General features: G+C 42.1%; 1 protein-coding gene across 7 annotated transcripts in view; it reads right to left on the bottom strand.

Moving 5' to 3' along the window:
- The window catches only part of CCSER1 (coiled-coil serine rich protein 1), a 424,423-nt gene extending 406,593 nt beyond the window's left edge, over positions 1-17,830 (bottom strand). For 3 of the 7 annotated variants that reach the window (XM_065062410.1, XM_065062413.1, XM_065062412.1), the window contains exon 1: positions 17,600-17,829. The gene's annotated coding sequence lies outside the window, so the exon portion shown is untranslated. Of the gene's footprint in view, positions 1-17,255; positions 17,396-17,599 lie in introns of those variants that run through there. The other 4 variants (XM_065062407.1, XM_065062409.1, XM_065062411.1 and 1 more) reach the window with 3 other exon arrangements.
- Between the last annotated feature and the right edge of the window lie 262 nt (positions 17,831-18,092).

Here is an 18,092-nt window from a genome sequence, read left to right as displayed (position 1 = left end):
TAATTCGCCTGCAAGAAAACCTTTTTATCCCTTTAATGCCTCTACCTCTTCCGCTGTTCTAAAGTGAACAGAGGAGGGAAGAGGCACCACAGGTCCCCACAGCAATCAGCTTACAGAGCAAAGCAAGATAACCTTTATCTTAGATGCATAACTACTAGTGCTGTTACGGGTTATTAAATTATCTGGCCCTGTTAGAATCCAGCTCCAATATTTAACTCTCTGACCTCCAGCAGGCAGTCTGCTGTGCCATTTGCTGACAGAATACATGCCACAATACATGCAATTGCAGAAATCGCTTGGGTATACAGCGCTTACATTCAATGGTTCCACAAAGACTGTTCCAATACAGATGAAAAACACCCATCTCAGCATTATCCTGATAGAAACAGCCAGATGGTTAGAAAAAATGGGCTGTTCCTATCACTCATCTTTCTATATTCATTCAAGTTTGATCATTTAACATGGATTTCAACATCCTTAATAAAGCCAAACATTTTTCAGGTCAATGGTCTCCAGTCTTTTTCTTTTATTCAGCTAATTGGATGATAATCTGTTTGGATATAAACATAGAGTAACCCTGCTGTCCTTGGCAGAGTTACTGCAGACTCACGCTAGCCTAAATCCAAGAGCAACATTCTACCCATTATTAGTCTTCCCACTACCCGAGGTGTTCCCAGTGACCCCGACTGACCAGTGACAGACACCGTGAATACTGGAAAGCATAACCTGATTTGCACATGCAACAGCCCAAGCATGTTTTGGGAGATCTCTAATACTCTGCTACTCCGGAATATGTTTTCTTGGGTGCACAGATGTGTTAACTTCTGAAAAGCTGCTAGGGCTACCCTTCATATCACTACTTAGACAATTTTCTAAAAAAAAAAAAAAAAAAAAAAAAAAAAAAAAAAAAATGTACAAACAAATCAGACATGATATTGAAACAATTAAAAACTCTGGGCTAGTAATTAAGAGATCCTAGCATTATGCCACTTTCTTGAAATCCTAGCTAATAAGGAAATTCAGCTTTCTTAATAAGCAGCAATCAGGACCGCGCATTTTCAAAACAATTTCAGCCTTCCAGCTCTGATCACAGAATTTACCATTCCTGCAAGATGTAAGCTGCCAAGAAAAGATAAAATCCTACATTTCCAAGCTAAGTTTCTCAGTAGGAGTAGAAAGAAAACAAAGCGTTTTTCACTGTATAAAGAAAAGACGAAAAATATAGGCGTATACGTGAAACTGAATTGCTAGTATTCATATAAACAAGGCACTAATTTAGCTTTGATTTTTTTTAATTCACCTGCAAAATGGGAAAACGCCAACTTCATTAGATTGCTCAAGATGACTATTTGAAAAGTACCACACAAATGCCAATCACTCCTAGTTTCAGGCATATCAAGAGAATATAGTTATATTAGCTTTTTCCAGTGAAAACCTCAGTAAGCCTATAAGTATATAGGAGGCAAAAACTTCATAGTGTATTGTCAGAGAAGAGATTTGTTAAGAAATACAAAGGGTGGACACCTCAGGGTAAGAGCCATCAAGAGAGAGATGCACCCAGCCACATTCTGCACTCTGCAGCTTTTTCAACCTCAGGAAACAATTAATTAATATTTGTAGAGTGCTTTTGGAAAGGTCAAGCACTGTCTAAGTAATAAATGTTATTGGTATGAAAGGGAGATGGAAAAGGTTTTAAAGTAGTTGAAAAATAGATGCTCTTAGTTTCAAAAGACATTATATATTCTTATAGCAGAACAGATATTTGTTCTTAAGTTTTTACCCATCTTACTTTTACTCATAACTCAGTTTACAAGGAAAAAAAAACTTAAATAATCAAAATGTAAACCAATATTTAAGATTGTCACTGCAGTGGAAATCTCTCAACAAAACCACTAGTCAAACGGAACACACAATGACTTTCACCGGGCAGTAGCAAACACCTTTATCATAGAAATCATGTATGCAAAAGAACTGAAGTTTATGTAAATATGTACGTTTTACACAGCATATAAGCACAAACACAGCACGTGTTACATTTGCTCAGAATCTTTTTCAGAAAAAGAGAAGCAAGTCTACATTCAGTGTCAGACTGTCCATTTATTAACAACAGTGGTGCTGCTGTCTTTTCTCCAAACCCTCTCCTGGTGCACAGCCAAACAGGTTCATCCTGAAGAGCTGCAGCTGCCCAACTGTCATATGGCCACAGGAGCATCACTCCAGGCCAACAGTCCTATCGTCATCCTCTGACGCACTGTCAAGCTCCCAGCACACAACCCACAGACATACCCACAAAACATCACTCGGTCCTTGACACCAGATTTCTGCCTCCGCTCCCCGCAGGCCCTTAGTGCTGTCCCTTGACCTATATCACTCGCTGGCTATGTGCTTCTATGAGGGCGTATTTCCATTGCTGATGCAGGCACTGAGTCCTGAGGATCCCTTTGATCTTTTGCTATAACCAAAAGTGGAACACAGTATTGATGCATTTGATAAAAACCATCCCAGGAGTTTGTCTGCTATACCTGAGTGGGCACAAACAAGGACAGTCCTTAGAACAGGGCACCCTCATCCAACTCCTTCAGGCATCACGACACAACCAGCCTCTCAGTCAGCAACTAGTGCTCCCACTACAGCCTGTTCCAGTAGTTGAAGCTGATGGACACAGTACAGACTTCAAACACACCCTTTCCTTGCAATACACTAGATATCGAAGGTTCAGCTTCTCCATAGATGGAATATTTTGTGGTTTCATTTTTGTCATATTTCATTAGCATGGATTTTCATGTGATTAGGTATTAAATAACATTTTTGATAAAGAAACAATCATGAGGGGATGGGGAGTTTTATGCCTCCAAGTCATTAAAATATTAAACTTCCCACTACGTCATTAGCTGTGCATGTCTGCTGAGTCTTTAATCATATGTTGAAGAACAAGAAATTGCAGACATGAAAACCACATGAAAGAAATGGCATCAGTCCAAAAGGAAATAATTTATCATCCTAAACTATATAACTCAGTAGTAGTTTAATTATAGCTTGCCTAATTATGCCTTATGACACTAATCTATGACACTGTAGTATAAAGTCAACTGTCATACACACAAAGCCTGTATTAAAAAAAGGTTATGCCTGTGCTATACACAAGAATATTAGAAGTGCATTGTCAGCAAAGACACATGTCATATGTCCTCCATACGCTTCACCTCACGGAATGCTACCACGACAATCTTCTGAGGAATGCAGCTGCAGCAAAGTGACAGACACCACACAGTACACCTCAACTACCTACAAACATTTTTAGTTTGTTTTTCTCTCAATATGTTTATGTGCTTGAATATAACTCTTGGCATAAAGATTTTCTTGGAAACAGTGCTTTCCCCAGAAAAAATATTGCACACTACGCTACTAAAAATACAAAGCACTGTATTATGAGAGAATCATAGTGGAAATAAACAAACCTGGTTAAATTAAGATCTTTGTACGGAACACCTCAGATAAAAGACTAGTAAAGTTCACTCTTCCTCTGTGGGTTCAAATGTATGGGTAAAGCATTTAGATAACCACTAGAGTCCAAGAAAACATCCTTATGGAAACGTGTTCATAACTGTTTCAAGCCATGTAATGCACGCATAAAGCATCTTATAAAACTCCAGGTCAGCATGTAACCCCTATAGAAATACTAGGCAAATAGACTAAGATACAGGAAAGCAAAAATATTTCCCCCTTTAATCTCCAGATGATGATGGACTTTATTAAACAGATGCCGCCCATCTTTCATTTCAGTTAGCTGAAAGAACAAATTAGATGCACATTTTCACACTGAAAATGTGAATTCAATGCAAAGCTTTGTTTAACAACAGGCTTGTAGAGCAAAGCCTAAGCAGAGCTAAGCCATGGTCTCTGAGGGCTCCTCCTGGCACAGGCTCCTGTAGGACAGGGAGAGTCGGGAAGTGCATGCACCCTCGGATGGGAAGAACGGAAAGCCAGCAGATAGCAAGGAAAGCCGCTGCAGTGGTAGCTGGGGGTTGGACAGGAAGAAACATAAGTTTCCAGTTAGCAAAATCAATAATCCCTCAGCTTCTGAATTAGAAAAATGCCTGATTTTTTTTCATTCAGCATCCTCAAAAAAAACCTCAAGACTTGAAGCGTAGCCTTGCACAACGGAATTGCCAGCATTTAGAAAACCCACTTACGCTAGCGGGAGAAGCCTACCATGAGAGCTATGAACACTAGCTAGCCACGTGGACCATCCAGAGGACAGCCTGTGGGCCATACTGGGAACATGGGACACTTCCATCTGGCGCATCAGCCGGAGGAGATGCAGAACAGCTGCTCCAGCAGTGATCACAGCCCCAGCGGCTGCACACCTCTCGAACACAGTCCGGCACACAACATCAACACCGCTTCTGCAGCAGCCCGGGGGATGACGTGTGCTGCCAAGGATGCAAGGAAGCGCTTTTCAGGTCCTGGATCCCCCTTTTTACCCCAAAACCTGAGCCATCCTAGCCCTTAGGCCACATCAAAATAAGTTCCTCTAACATGGCTTCATTAAGGGCAAGTCATGTCTGACATAACCGGTGGGTTTCTATAACAGGGTTATGGTGTTAGTAGATACGGGAAGAGCACCTGGTATCTCCTACATGGACTTGTGCGAAGCATTTGACAGCGTCCCACATTACATTGTTGTTTGTAAACTGGAGAGACGCACATTCAATGGATGGGCCACTTGATGGATAATTGGCTAGATGGTCACACTCAAAGGCTTGTGGGCAACAGCTCGATGTCCCAGTGGAGGACAGTGACAAGGGGCATTTCTCAGGGTTGGTATGGGGAGCAGCGCGGTTTAACATCTTCATCAGTGATACGGACAGTGGGCTTAAGTTGCACCCTGAGCAAGTTTGCCAAAGCAGCACGCTGTGGAGGGGAGGGATGCCATCCAGAGGGACTTGAACAGACTTGAGAGGTGGGTCCATGCGAACATCATGAAACAGATTCTAAGCCAAATTTAATTCATTATACAGGCTTACAGAAAACAGCCTTCTAAGAGAAAGGGACGTGTATCCATATTTATTTTGTTAAGTCCCATGGAAACCAATTAAATTAATTAACCTCTCTCCATCAACTTTCTTATTAAGTCTGTCCTAGTGCACAACAACATTCAGATGGAAGGGGCTAGATCATTTTCCTGCTCTAAGCTGTAAAAAAATTAATGGGCAGAGTAATCAGCATGAGTAGTGAAATATGCTTCCATATTAATTATTATTTACTGTTAAACAGAACATACCTTGACTGTGGACCCTTAAAAACAGTCACTTCTTTAGTCCATCCATCATAGGCTCTTAAAATAAAATTTACCATGGGAAAGTGTGCATCCCAGGAATAACTGTATTATCCTCAGATTTTAGGGACAGAGCAACCAGGATGAGCATAGCTTCAGATCCCCCGTATAACAGTCTATACAAATTACTCCCTTCAAATTCCAAATTTTACGGATGTGCTTCTTGTACTTCCAACTGCTAAACTATAACTAAACACCACCCTATTTCACTAAGTGTCCTCTAACCTTCACTTGTATTTCCATATTTCTTTTATCTAGTTCCCTTTTTTTTTTCTGTTAACTCGAACAAGCAGACCTTGTTTAACCCCTTAGGGTAAAACATTTTCCAATTCTTGAATTAGCTTCCATCATTTTCTTTAAACCATCCACAAGCTGAGATGATATTTTTCAATGTAAGACACCAAATGGACTCACTCCAGCAAGCAGTCTTACTAACGACATTTCCAGCAGGAAAAACACCTCCTATAGTTGTGTTCCATACTCCCCCGAGCAGAGACATGTTGTGGCCTCATCCCCTGTATGAAATGGTTACACACTACTTCTGTAAGCCACTGGTTTTATAATGTAGTTTAAGGGTGACCTAAATCTTTGCTTCCCATTCATGCAATGTTTCATTTAGCTTATTAAAATGAACCCTGTACAAGTGAGTTCATCTTATTATGCAGTGCGGATCACTCTTTGAAATCTAATTCCTGTTATTATGTATACATTAACAATATTTTTGTTCATCTAGAATCTGAAAGTTTACAAACTGATTTTTGAAAAAGAAGTGATGCTAGTCACAGCCACAGTGCTTTTCACACCATTATCTGCTAAAGGGTCAAACTGTGACACACAGATGCTATGTAAGAAAGGGGAGATCAGATTGAAAACACAAATACCTCCGAGAGAAGATTTTTTTCTTCCTGTGAATAGAGCTGAGGGGCTAAAATACCATTAGCTGTAAGAAATCTCATGTTAATGTCAAGTCATGTTACAGAATCTGAAATTAATTCAGCTGCCTATCAATTGTTGCCATCATTTGAAACATGGAAGACAAGATCTCTCCTGTTTGGCCGCTTGGGACAGTGGATTATCCAAGTTCAACACACAAAAAGCAGCTCAGCAGCATTCCCCCAGCTCATGGAATGAGACTGTCAGCTCATGCAATTTGCATTATCCTGGGCACTGCACACATAACCAGCTCCCACCAAGACTTTCAGGTCTTAATTTCCACAACTGTAAACACTTAATTTGAGGATGCTTTGTGAATGCAGAACACTGACCAGGTGTGGCACAGCCATCGCACAAGTGCATCCAGACTGCACGCCTGCCTCAGGCACGGACAAGATCCAGTGTCCAGGAAGAACACAGATACAGCCCCTCAAAAATACTGCATCTCACTTCCAGTTTGTTCTGCACTCCCTTCAAAACATACAGACTTTTAACCTTCACCACATACTTAGGCATGAAATTTCAAGTTTACATACCCATTGCACAAAGAGCATGTTAGAAAATATGTATTTTTTTTAAACCAGTTACACTTAATTTCATTTGTCACAGCCTATGACAATCAATAAACACAGATAATACTTGATAATTACATTTTCTGAGCACTCATTCTTTCCATCAAGTTGTGTGAATAATTCAAATTAAGTACAGCCTTCTCTCTTAAATCCACAATGTGACTTTAAGGGATTTCCAACATGAGATTTAAAATCTTTTAGGTACCTATGCCTTACTGTACCTAAGCAGCGACATCACCAAATTCATCTCTTGATCTAATACTTCATTCCAATACAGCCTACAGGGCGGGGGTGGGGGGGGAGGGCGAATAAAAGCATACTTCAAACCTATATCATGAACCGAAAGAATTAGAAAGAAAAATCCAAAGAAGCAAGAGTTGCTGAAATGGTGTATTAAATTGACTTTAAATATTTAAAATATTTAAAATATTTTAATAAATTATTCATTGAATATTTAAAAATACAAAATCTGAGGACTAATCCCTGTATCTGTAGATTATTTTCTTGCTCTCCATCACTTGTCTGGTCTGTGCCTTCTAGGGAAGGGTGCCGAAAACACAGTAACAGCCTGCATTACTTATGGATTTCGGGAGAGATTAACCCAGCTTTTCAGTAATGATAGTATTTTCTCAAAAGCCCGCGGAGGTCATGACTAACTTTAATGACATATTATTTATTACATTCAGGACATTGACGAAGTGTGACTTAGATGAATGAGGTACTTCAGCACACAAAACATAGTTGGGAATTGTACACCTCACTTCAGAAGATGTCAGCTTGTTCCTCCACAGTAATCACAAGTTATCATATTCCTTTCAACCCGGCTAACCCCTGCACACCACAAAGCAGGCCAGGACCTGCCAGAGAGCTGTTGTCTTGCTGGAGGTGTGTGCCGTCTCCCCCGTCCTGTGCTTTCAAACCCAGCAACATCTCCCCAACATTCAGAAACAGTGAAATGCCAGATGCAGCTCAAGGCTGAGCACACTCCAGAAAAATGGCTAAGGGTCCAGCCGTTTACACCGTATAGATTTGGAGAGGCAGTCGGCTAACACAGGTACAACCAGCCCCTGAGCACTGAGATGCCAAGGATGAATGAGCTGGACATCAGGCGGTTCCTCTTGCTGGAACAGACCTAGGAGACCCATTCCTTGTGAAAACTTCACTGTGCAAGCTGCTGTTTGCTGGGCTGAGCAAGCAAAGCAAAGGATCTGAAGATCTGCATCCTTCTGGTGAAACAGAACACCCACATGCTGCTCCATTTGAGCAGACAAAGCCCAAAAGAGAGACATAAGGTAAAAACAGCATAAAAGGCTGTAATATACAGGGAGCCTGTCAAGCTGCTCACAATATATCCTTACGGGGAACGAAGGGTAAGCACCAGGACAGATGGCAGAAACTTTTAAAGCCTACCGGTGGTTTGGTTTTTTTTTTTTCCTTCTGTAATCAGATGTAGCTGTAGAGATTAGCACAACATAGTAAACAGTTTGAGGATTACACTGAAATTCATCTCTGTATATATCTACTCCTCAACAAAAAAATAAACAAATACGAAATATACTCTGTTTCATCCCCAGCCAGGATAAGATTTAAATTTCCATCAAATCTGACTTCTCTAGCAAATGCCACTCAGTAGGAAAACCCTCGGGGCATTAAACAGCCAAGGCGAGGCACGTAACCACTCCATCCTAGCACCGCACAGTCCCCGTGGGTCTGCAATTGATTCTGAAAACATTGCACCCTTTAGAAAATTCTTCCCAGAATGACATGACAGGCTATGACCTGGCATTCATTACAGGAAAAACACCTGTTCATTCTTCAGGTATTGATTAACTAATGGCAAAATTCTAGTTAACAGAAGGAAAAGTATAAAAGGAAATTAAAAAAAAACACACACACACAGAACTTATGGCAAAATATCTGGCATCTTTCCCTTAATACCACTAATGTATGTATAATATTACTTTATTCAGTTATATTGACCTCACTAGGAGAATACTTTTGAGTAAAGATTGTAGTACAGGGAATAAAGAGAATTACATTTTGTTCATAATACCTTTTGGCTTGGGAATCCCAAAGACATCTAAGCAGCATATTCTGGTTAATTTACTTTGATATGTAAAGATTAACTCCAGGGAAATAAAAATAATACATTCAAGGATTCTTTCCACCACCCCTGTAATTGTTTCTATTGTCAGAGTTTCATTAAATCCTTCTGGTAAAACCCTAAGTATTATAGGTCTGCAGTATTCAAGATAATGAAGTAGCCCATGAAAAACTTGCCTGAATAACAATCATTCATAATTGATAAATTACAAAAGGTCTTTCTAATACACATACACAGTAACCAGGGTGCAACTGAAGAGCAACATGAACAAGGCAAAACTATCCCAGTGCCAAGGCAAGAATCCCAGCTTTGAAAGACACTTCACCCTTGGGTCACTTTGTTGGACCCTGCAAGCCAGTTTATCTCAGCTGAAATTTTCATTCCAATAAACAGGTGCATTTTCTGCACACAAGCTCAGCAAATCATTTGACAGGAGCACAGCAATGCACACCCCTCTGACAGAGCAAACCAACCTCATTCATGTATAAACACGCGCTTGAATTATCACTACAGTGCCCTGCCCAAATTGTTTTCCAAAATAAATAACCACACAAGGAGGTTTTTGCTGTTGTTACTGTGCCAAACACTCACAACATATCATTATTTTTCATGGTCACTCTCTTCAATATTTATTCTGCCTGTTGTCTACCATAAACTGTGATCATCTACAGCTCTGAAACACAATATGCTTTCTAAATCTTAGCGCAGACTGAAGTACTGAAACTTACTGCTCCATATGTCTGTTAAGCTTCTCTTGACACAAAGACTCCCTTGATTTATTTCTAAGCTCATTTTCTACTACAGCAACAAACCACTTAAAACACTTTGGTAGGATTGCACATTATTTGAATACAAATATTTGGATTTTGCATTCACCCCTAATTGGTGTTTTGCTATTGCACAGGAAAACAGATGCCTCTACCTGAAGTTTTCTCCTACTTCTCTTCTTTTAACACACCTCCTTAAACCAGAGATACCACAAAGATGTTGAATGGGAACAAGAGCGTAGTTTCCTAGTTTTCCATCTTCAGCTGGGTATCTGTAACTGGGCTCTTTACTTCAGTTATTTACACTATATGGCCAGCCCCATACACAGTACACTATGTTGGCATGGTTTCTGTTCTACCAAGTACTTAGGTGCATTAGTTTAAAGAAAATCCAATTAATCTGCACCTTCTGGACTGTAGGGTTTGTTTGGGCTTTCCCCATCCTTCTCTGACAACAGACAACAAAAATAAGTCGAGTCTGGCCTTCTTGATTGTGTTGACATGTTTGCTGAACATCCGCGAAAACAGACTAACTTAAAAACACAATACCTGTTACCTTCTCAGTCAAAAGCTGAGTTTAACAAAAGCTTCATACCTGAAACATACTTCCTTGAGGACTTCAGGGAGGTAAGTATTAAAACCAAAACCAAAGCCAAATCTTCAAGTTGTGTAAACAGATCCAGCATGCGGGCTTAAACAAATCAATTCTCATCAGGCAGGCATCAGTCCAACACCCTGAAGGAGTGCTCCACCCTGCGCTTTTTGAAAAGCCAATATAAAAAATAACCCGGGGGAGGGAGGAACACCATAACCAAAAAAAATAAATCATACTAATAATTAAAAAAAAATAATCAACCTTAGGAAAGCCACTGAGGTTTTCTTCTCACATATCATTATAAGCACCAGATCTAACAAGGCGTAGTTACCTACAGATTTGCATGCTGTGGTTAGTTCATTTTAGTGTCTAAGAAGCTCCCAGCAGCCAGGGCACATCCACGACTCCTCTCAGGTTGACTGATAATGATCACAACAGAATGAGCTCGCCAAGCAGCTTTTCTCTCCACCAGAGAACTTACATGAGTCTCTCCCTCTCTCCTCCAGTTTCTCAAGACTTAATAATCCTTTACGCTTTAAGGCTTCTATTCTTTTGTCAAATAATGCTGGAAGGAACCAAAGAGTTCAAAAATAACTAGTGCAGATTAATATACAAACAATACACCAGGACAGTAGGATAGCAAGTATTGCTCCCATATAAAATAAGGATAAGCTATTTTCACCTCTTGAGTTTTCACCTATCCTCTGACGAAAATTTACCAGAGGTTTGCAGGCTTCCTTTTGGATTTCCAGGACAGAAAAGCAGTTTCAAGAGGAACAGAGGAAAACCAACAATATACCAAGGGAGAGGTGCTAAGGGCACTGTAGTTGCAAAGCGATGGCATTGCCTGCCCGCTCAGCCCGTGGGCAGTCCTGCTCAGCACAACAGCAGCTCCAAGAGACAGGGGTGTTGGGCTCCACGGAAGGAAGCAGCACTGTAACACTAGCTGAGGATGCAGACCTATTAGTGTACATCTGTGAACAGCTTTTAACTCCTTCCTCAGTCATTACTAAAAAAAATCTCCATAGATTTCATATACTTACCAGTTTTACTATCTAAATTAGAAAGAAATAGTGGTTTCTGAAAATCAGTAACAAAAACCTGGGCAACAAAAGGAGTTCAAACTCCTGTTTCTTTTGTTTCTTTTTTTCTTTTTCTAATGGGGGGAATTGATCCATCTTCACCGTCCTTTCAAGCCTGCCTCAAATTTTTGACTTGAAATGGTTGTTGAGTTCCTCACAGCTCCTCACAGCTCCTCACACATCTCTCAAGCTGTTCTGTGTCATGTCAAGTCTTGTTTTATTTTAACTATACAAACTCTCTATGACAAGGACTTAGTCTATATTTAGAAAACGCTGCATAAAGATATAGTGCTGTGTAAGTGTTTTACCATTTCTCTGGTGTTCAACATTTTGGAAGTCATATGCAAACTATAAGGAATAAAGAATCATTAACGTGAGTAGAGGATTGCTTCCTTTATGCATATTTTTTTCTTCTGACTATTTTCAAAGCTTACAGAATCACAGTAAAATAGCTACACTGCTGGACCTCAGTCAAATTCAAATGAAAGGATGAGTAGACAGAAACTCTAAAATTCTCACTCTTTTTCAATAGCAACTTCTTGCTTACCTTCTTCAATGAACAGTATCATCCTAAAGCCCTCTTACACTAAGGATACAAATAATGTGTGTACCGTTAATACACAGCTTTCACAAACATCTTGCTCACAACACATTAAACTCCTTAAAACCAGTATGAGCAGTATTTCTCCTTTTATTTTCTCCCCCTCGGTTATTACGTGTTTAGAGACCTGAAAGTACATTTCAAAAACTGTTGAACTTATGTTTGGATTTCACTGTACTAGAGCAAGTAAATAAAAGAAATCCTTTTATTCCAAAGCATTTGTTACTCCACATCTAGAGCAGAGTGTGACTTTCAACAGAAAGCACTACAGTTTACCTTCTTTGGCAAAGAATGTTTGTATTATATATATACGCATGCATGCAGTATTTACCCCAGAAAATTGACTCCTATGGTGACCAGGGAGTATTCTATTTCTCTGCAAGCAACTCACATGTTGGGTTAGCTAAAAACTTTATTCGAGTCTTATTAATGCCCTAGTCTTCACCTGCTAACACTCTCAAATTGAACTATTCTAGATATAAATTATATGTGTCTCTTGACAAAGAAGATTCGGATACATAATCAAGTTACTAGGCCCTAAGCTATGCCACATAAGGTGCTGTTGACATGCTCTTAGCTCATATCACACACTCAATGAAGGAAGTTCAAACTAACTTTTCTGCACAATAAAATACACACAAGCACAGTAGAGCTGCAGATCTGACAGCCTAAACCAGCCTTGTAGCTTCTGCTTCCCATGCCTGCCTGTTAAAAATTTACTCTGTAACAAACCCCATCATTAACAGACAATTGTATATTGCTTCCTTATTAAGGGCCATGAGCAAGTACCAAAGATGGGTGTGAAATTGGCCGACACCCCGCCACAGACAATCAGCTACCAAAAACATATTTATCCAAGATCAAGATCTTAAGATGAGAGCTTAGAGAGGATAGAGGTTACCTGGTGGCTAATGTGACTAATCCCTGAACTTCTTCCAACAGCCTTTCTGCGGTCAGCTGGAACAGAGGCACAGAGCTGGGAGAACCTAACAGCCCGTTTCTCTTTCATTCTCCACCAACTCTCCTCTACATCTTTTTTTTCCCCTCATCTCAGCAGATGCCCCAGAGTTCACTAGCTATAAAACAGATTAGCAGATAAAAAGAAGCCATTTGTGGTGTCAGTTCTTAGCAGCTGAAAAACTAATTTCTCTGTATTCTTTTTACCTCCTCCTCATCTACTCCACATGCACACTTAGCACAGCTCTCTTCTCAACTTCATTTTGAATCAGGGTTTTTCCAAATCTTAGATTCTTCCTCCTACTTTCCCATTATCCATCAACTTCTGAATATTTAAAATCCATGTAACTATTATAACATTCCTGATCTTTTTAGCCTCTGCTCCAGCTGGACTTAATAAAAACTCTAAATGCCTTATTTTCTACCTGATATTGTGCCCTTGCGTAACTGCCATTAATATAGAATAGGTACCTATAGGTACAGTACCGTTGATTTTCGGACACACTGAACTTGTATCAATTGTATTTGCAGAGTCTTGACCATTCTGGAATTCCTATTCCTACTCTTCTGGATTCCCAACTCCTTGTAAGAAAAAATTTTTATAGCCTAATTTTTAGAAGTAGTAAGAATTAATTATGTAACCAAAAACACCAAAACCATAACATGCATGCTAAGTTTTGAAAAATAAGTCCTTCACAAAAATAAATGCTGTACAAAGCCAACTAACAGACACTTATAATACTATTTAAGGGTATAATCAAGGCCTCATTAAAATCAGTAGCAGTTTGGCTAATACGGCCAACATTTCTCACAGAGCTTATAGCTACTATTTAAAAAACAGGTTCAAAACACTAACAAATTAGGATGCTTTAGTCTTCTACCCACAGTAGAGTCACTGCACTAACTATAGTTACAAAACACTAGAGAATTGACACAAAACAAAACCACACCATTTTACACCTCAGAGTGAGGGCAGAGCCTGTCATCACCTGTGAACCTGAAAGAACTTTGAGCAAGTTGAAATCACTTCACTTTAAGTACGGATATAGCCTATTACCATTTTCTGACAGTCACCTCCCTTCATCAATATACAGAGAAAAACACACTATTGTATCATTGGAGGAATCTGTTTACCAAGGCAGTTTATTAATATTTCTGAATCCTGCAAGTGAAATTAGCTTGTTAGCACTTTTATCTTTACAATATATAGGTTAAGTTCTTATTTAAAGCTTCTGTGTTAACAGCAGAATAAATACTATTTTTCTTGCACAGACTGAAGTAGTAAGTACGATGGCAATTAATACAGAAAATGAAAGGCGGTCTTATTCTTGCCATGACTGTTATTCTATTTCCATTTTACCTGAGCCATAACACATTCAGTTAGTCATCAAGAATTCAGCCTGCAGACTTTGAAGTTATAAAACCTGTTAAAACAGTCACCAAGGCTCTCATTCAAATAAGTAGCAGTTCTGCCACTGGCTTAAATGGCCAAAACTTCTTTGAGAACCAATAGCAAAACTTTTCTCTTCCTCTCTCCACACCACTAATACAGCAATAAAAGAAAAGAAGGAGCAGGAAAGAGGCCCAAAACCCAAAATAACACAAGTAAAAACAGATAAACAGAAAGCCAGAGCTAGAAATGCACTAGAATCAATGTATTTTCAGAAGCAACATTTTGTACTACAAAAACATATAAGCAAAGAGTGTTTTTTCAAGCTTCCCAGCAGTCTGTCACAACTGGTTCTTCACACTGGAAGGAGCTGTGACCCTCAGAGCGTTACTGACTGAGCTGGAGCTCAAATTCCTGATATGCTAGAGCATTATAAAAAATTAAGTGGTATTTTCTTTAATAATGTAAAAGTGTCGTTACATTCTAGGAGTACTGACCTGCTTTCTCTCCAACTCAACAACAAAACGAAATCCAGGAAAAGCTGCTTCTCCTAGACTGAAAAAATAATTTGCTAGTAACTCATCTCCATAGAGAAAATGCTGCATAACTTTACACACAAATCCTATGGCAGGATCTGTAAGAAGTTTCAACACCTATGCCAAATTACCAAAAAAAACCCTATAGTAATACAGTCAATTCATTCAGATAAGACTGTGGGATTTCCACTTCAAATGTCTTTGTCACTTTATCTACTATTAAGTTTATTTTGACAAAATACTTTTCTCAGTGACTTGTATCTGTGTAATTCACATAAAAACCATACATTGACCTTATGCAAGCCTGGCCTTCTAACTACTCCAGATGGTTTAATCCAACAAAGCCATAGTATTTTCCATGAACCATCATGAAAGAGTAGGAATTGGTCCAGACTGAGCAACATCTCTTGTAGTTTATGAAACACTCCATCTAGTGAACACAAACATTGCTAAATTCGAGTTGTTCAACCTCCAGCCATTAACTACAAAGGCATTAAGCTTGAATGTGGAGGCTCAAATGTGAGGCGCTAGGCTTGAGTCAGGAAGAAGTCCAACCATCTACGTACGGCTTACGCAGCACGAGAGATCGTGCTCTCACACAACCATATGCTGAGGACACAAGATGCTTTTTCAGCATCTTCTGTGACTAACAGACTTGAACGCCAAACACTATTTCTTGTAACACAGACACAGGCCATACCCTACATGCTGATCCAGGTCATCCTTCTGGTCCGGCTCTCTACTCAGGCCCGCAGCAAGCTATCCAAAAGGCAGGCCCTGCTCAGGCCAACAGGCACCAGCTATTCCAAAAAGTCCTGCCAGGGACTACAGCCAAGGCTACAGGACTTGAGCCTGCGGGTTGACAGACAACCTGCCATTGAACTAAACACCCCCACCCAACTGCCCAAGGAAGCTGCTGCACGCCATGTCCCTCCAAGCCCAACCGGGGAAGTTCTTCAAACTACAGGAACTGTTGCACTCCCGACTTCAAGGTGTAAAGGAAGCCCAATTTGCAGCAAGTATCTCTTGTTTGTATGACACACTTTCAACAGACCCTGGACAGCCATATATCACCTTTCTCCTGAAACAGTGCTGCCTATTCAGGGGATGTTGCTCTGAGTAATAACTTCAGGGTGAAAAGAGTCATCATCACATCTGCAGGAAGGCTTTCTAAGGCTAGCAATTCCTCAGGGTTATTCCAGGACTGAGTCAGCCCTTTCCATTTCCACTTCTAAGAAAACATTCTTGCAATATTTTTACTGTTTCTGCAATAACTCTCTGTCCTACTGCAGCCTCAAAAAACACAGCTAAAGCAAGCCTCTGCCGAGATGATCACCAATCCTAAATATGTCTATGTACTGTTATTACTTTCAGCTACATAAACACAAATATTGCTCTCCTTTACACCAATTGCATTTGTACTACAGAGACACAATGAGAAGTTGTAAAGAGGACGAGAACCCTCCTGAAGGATTAGGCACAATGTCTTCGCTATCTAAGCTTTTCCACTTCATTAATATTTCACTTTTATATATTCCTCAGCTGCTTTACAAGATGTTCCTTTCTCTCCTTCTTAAGTATGAGCAAGGAGAATTGTTTGAAGTAACTGGTAGACCGTGCCTCACATCCCCACCTCCATACCCCCTGAGAGTTTAACACTTCAAGTGCAGTATATACTAGATAGAAAAACACAGCTGGCATAGGAAAAGATTAGAGGCAATTCTGAGTCTTCCTTCTAGTTACACTCAACTATAAAGGTGTGCAACAAGAAAACGTGTACGCCAGTTTGTCTCTATGCCAAGACACTGTTGTCAATTTCAAACATGAAACAGAGACATGAAGCTGGGGGGGTGTGCCTTCTCTGAACTACTCCATTCCTTTGCAAGACAACTCACTGCAACTTTATTTTCCTTGCAAAAAAAAAAAAAAATGGACAGTAACCTCTTTCAGCCAGGAGAAACGACACAAAAATCTATCTGGAGGAAACGTGGGATTTTCACAAACCTCTTCCATAATAAGCACTACCACCACCATCTGCTCCACCTTTTCAGCATGCCATGCGGTTTTGGAAACACTGGCAGCATCCTCCGGCTGTGCCTCCCAATCCAAACCCAAAGCAAAGGCCACACATAACCAGCCCTACCCCACAGGTGAACTGCAGGTTGCTTAATAAAAACAGGCGGGGAAGAGAGAGGGGGAAATGATTTTAAGAAAAAAGCACACGCTAAAAGCCAACAAAAAAGCGTTCTGATCTTTTTCCCGTTCACCTGCAGCAGCGAGGCCAGGACCGACTCCCGGAGCGAGGTGCGGCGGCAGATGCTTCCCCACAACGCCCCGGGCCTCCCCCTCCCCGCCGCCCCCGCGGCCCCGGCCCGGGCACCTGCGGCCGCCCCGCCACAAAGGCGCTCACGCCGCTGTCCCCGTGCCGCTAATCCCCGCCGACACCGGCTCCCAGAGATGCGCTGCAGCGCGGGCAGCCGCACTCCTGCTCCTCCTCCTCCTCCTCCGCCGCCGCGGCAGCCGCGCCACGGGTCGGCGCAGGGCGGCCGGGAGCCGCCGCCCCGCCAGCGGGGAAGGCGAGCCCAGGCTCGGGGGGGCCGCCCGCGGCACCTCCGCACCCACCGCCGCGCTGCCCTCCCCGCCAACCGCCACCCCGGGGTGCCGCACACCCGCTGCCCGGGCCGGCTCAGCGCGGCGGGACCGCCCCGGGGGGGAACGCGTTACCTGGCTGGGCTCCTGCAGCGCCCGGGGCGCTCGGGGAATGGGGATCGTCCGAGCCCCCTGCGGCGCTGCCACCGCCCCTCTCGGCTGGCTGGGCGGGCGTCTTCCTCCGTCGCCCCCCCGCGGGGTGAATAACCCGTCCGGAGCGGCGGCGCCCCGGTCGGTCGGTCGGTCAGCCCTTCATGCTGCGGCCGGGCGGGTGCTCGCGGATGTGCGCGCGGGTGGCGGTTGGGCGGCGCGAGGGGCGGGCGGTTGGGCGGTGCTTCCGCGCGGGCGGTGGGGAGCGCGTGTGCCCGCGCGCGTGTGCGCGTGTCCGTGTGTGCGTGCGGTGAGCGCGTGTGCCCGCGTGCGGTGTGCGCGTGTGCCCGCGTGCGGTGAGCGCGTGCGGTGAGCGCGTGTGCTCGCGTGCGGTGAGCGCGTGCGGTGAGCGCGTGTGCCCGCGTGCGTTGAGCGCGCGCGGTGAGCGCGTGCGGTGAGCGCGTGTGCCCGCGCGCGT

Source organism: Columba livia, chromosome 4 (assembly GCF_036013475.1).
Source record: "Columba livia isolate bColLiv1 breed racing homer chromosome 4, bColLiv1.pat.W.v2, whole genome shotgun sequence".
Taxonomy (NCBI): Eukaryota; Metazoa; Chordata; class Aves; order Columbiformes; family Columbidae; genus Columba; species Columba livia.
This window is presented reverse-complemented; position numbering and strand designations above follow the sequence as displayed.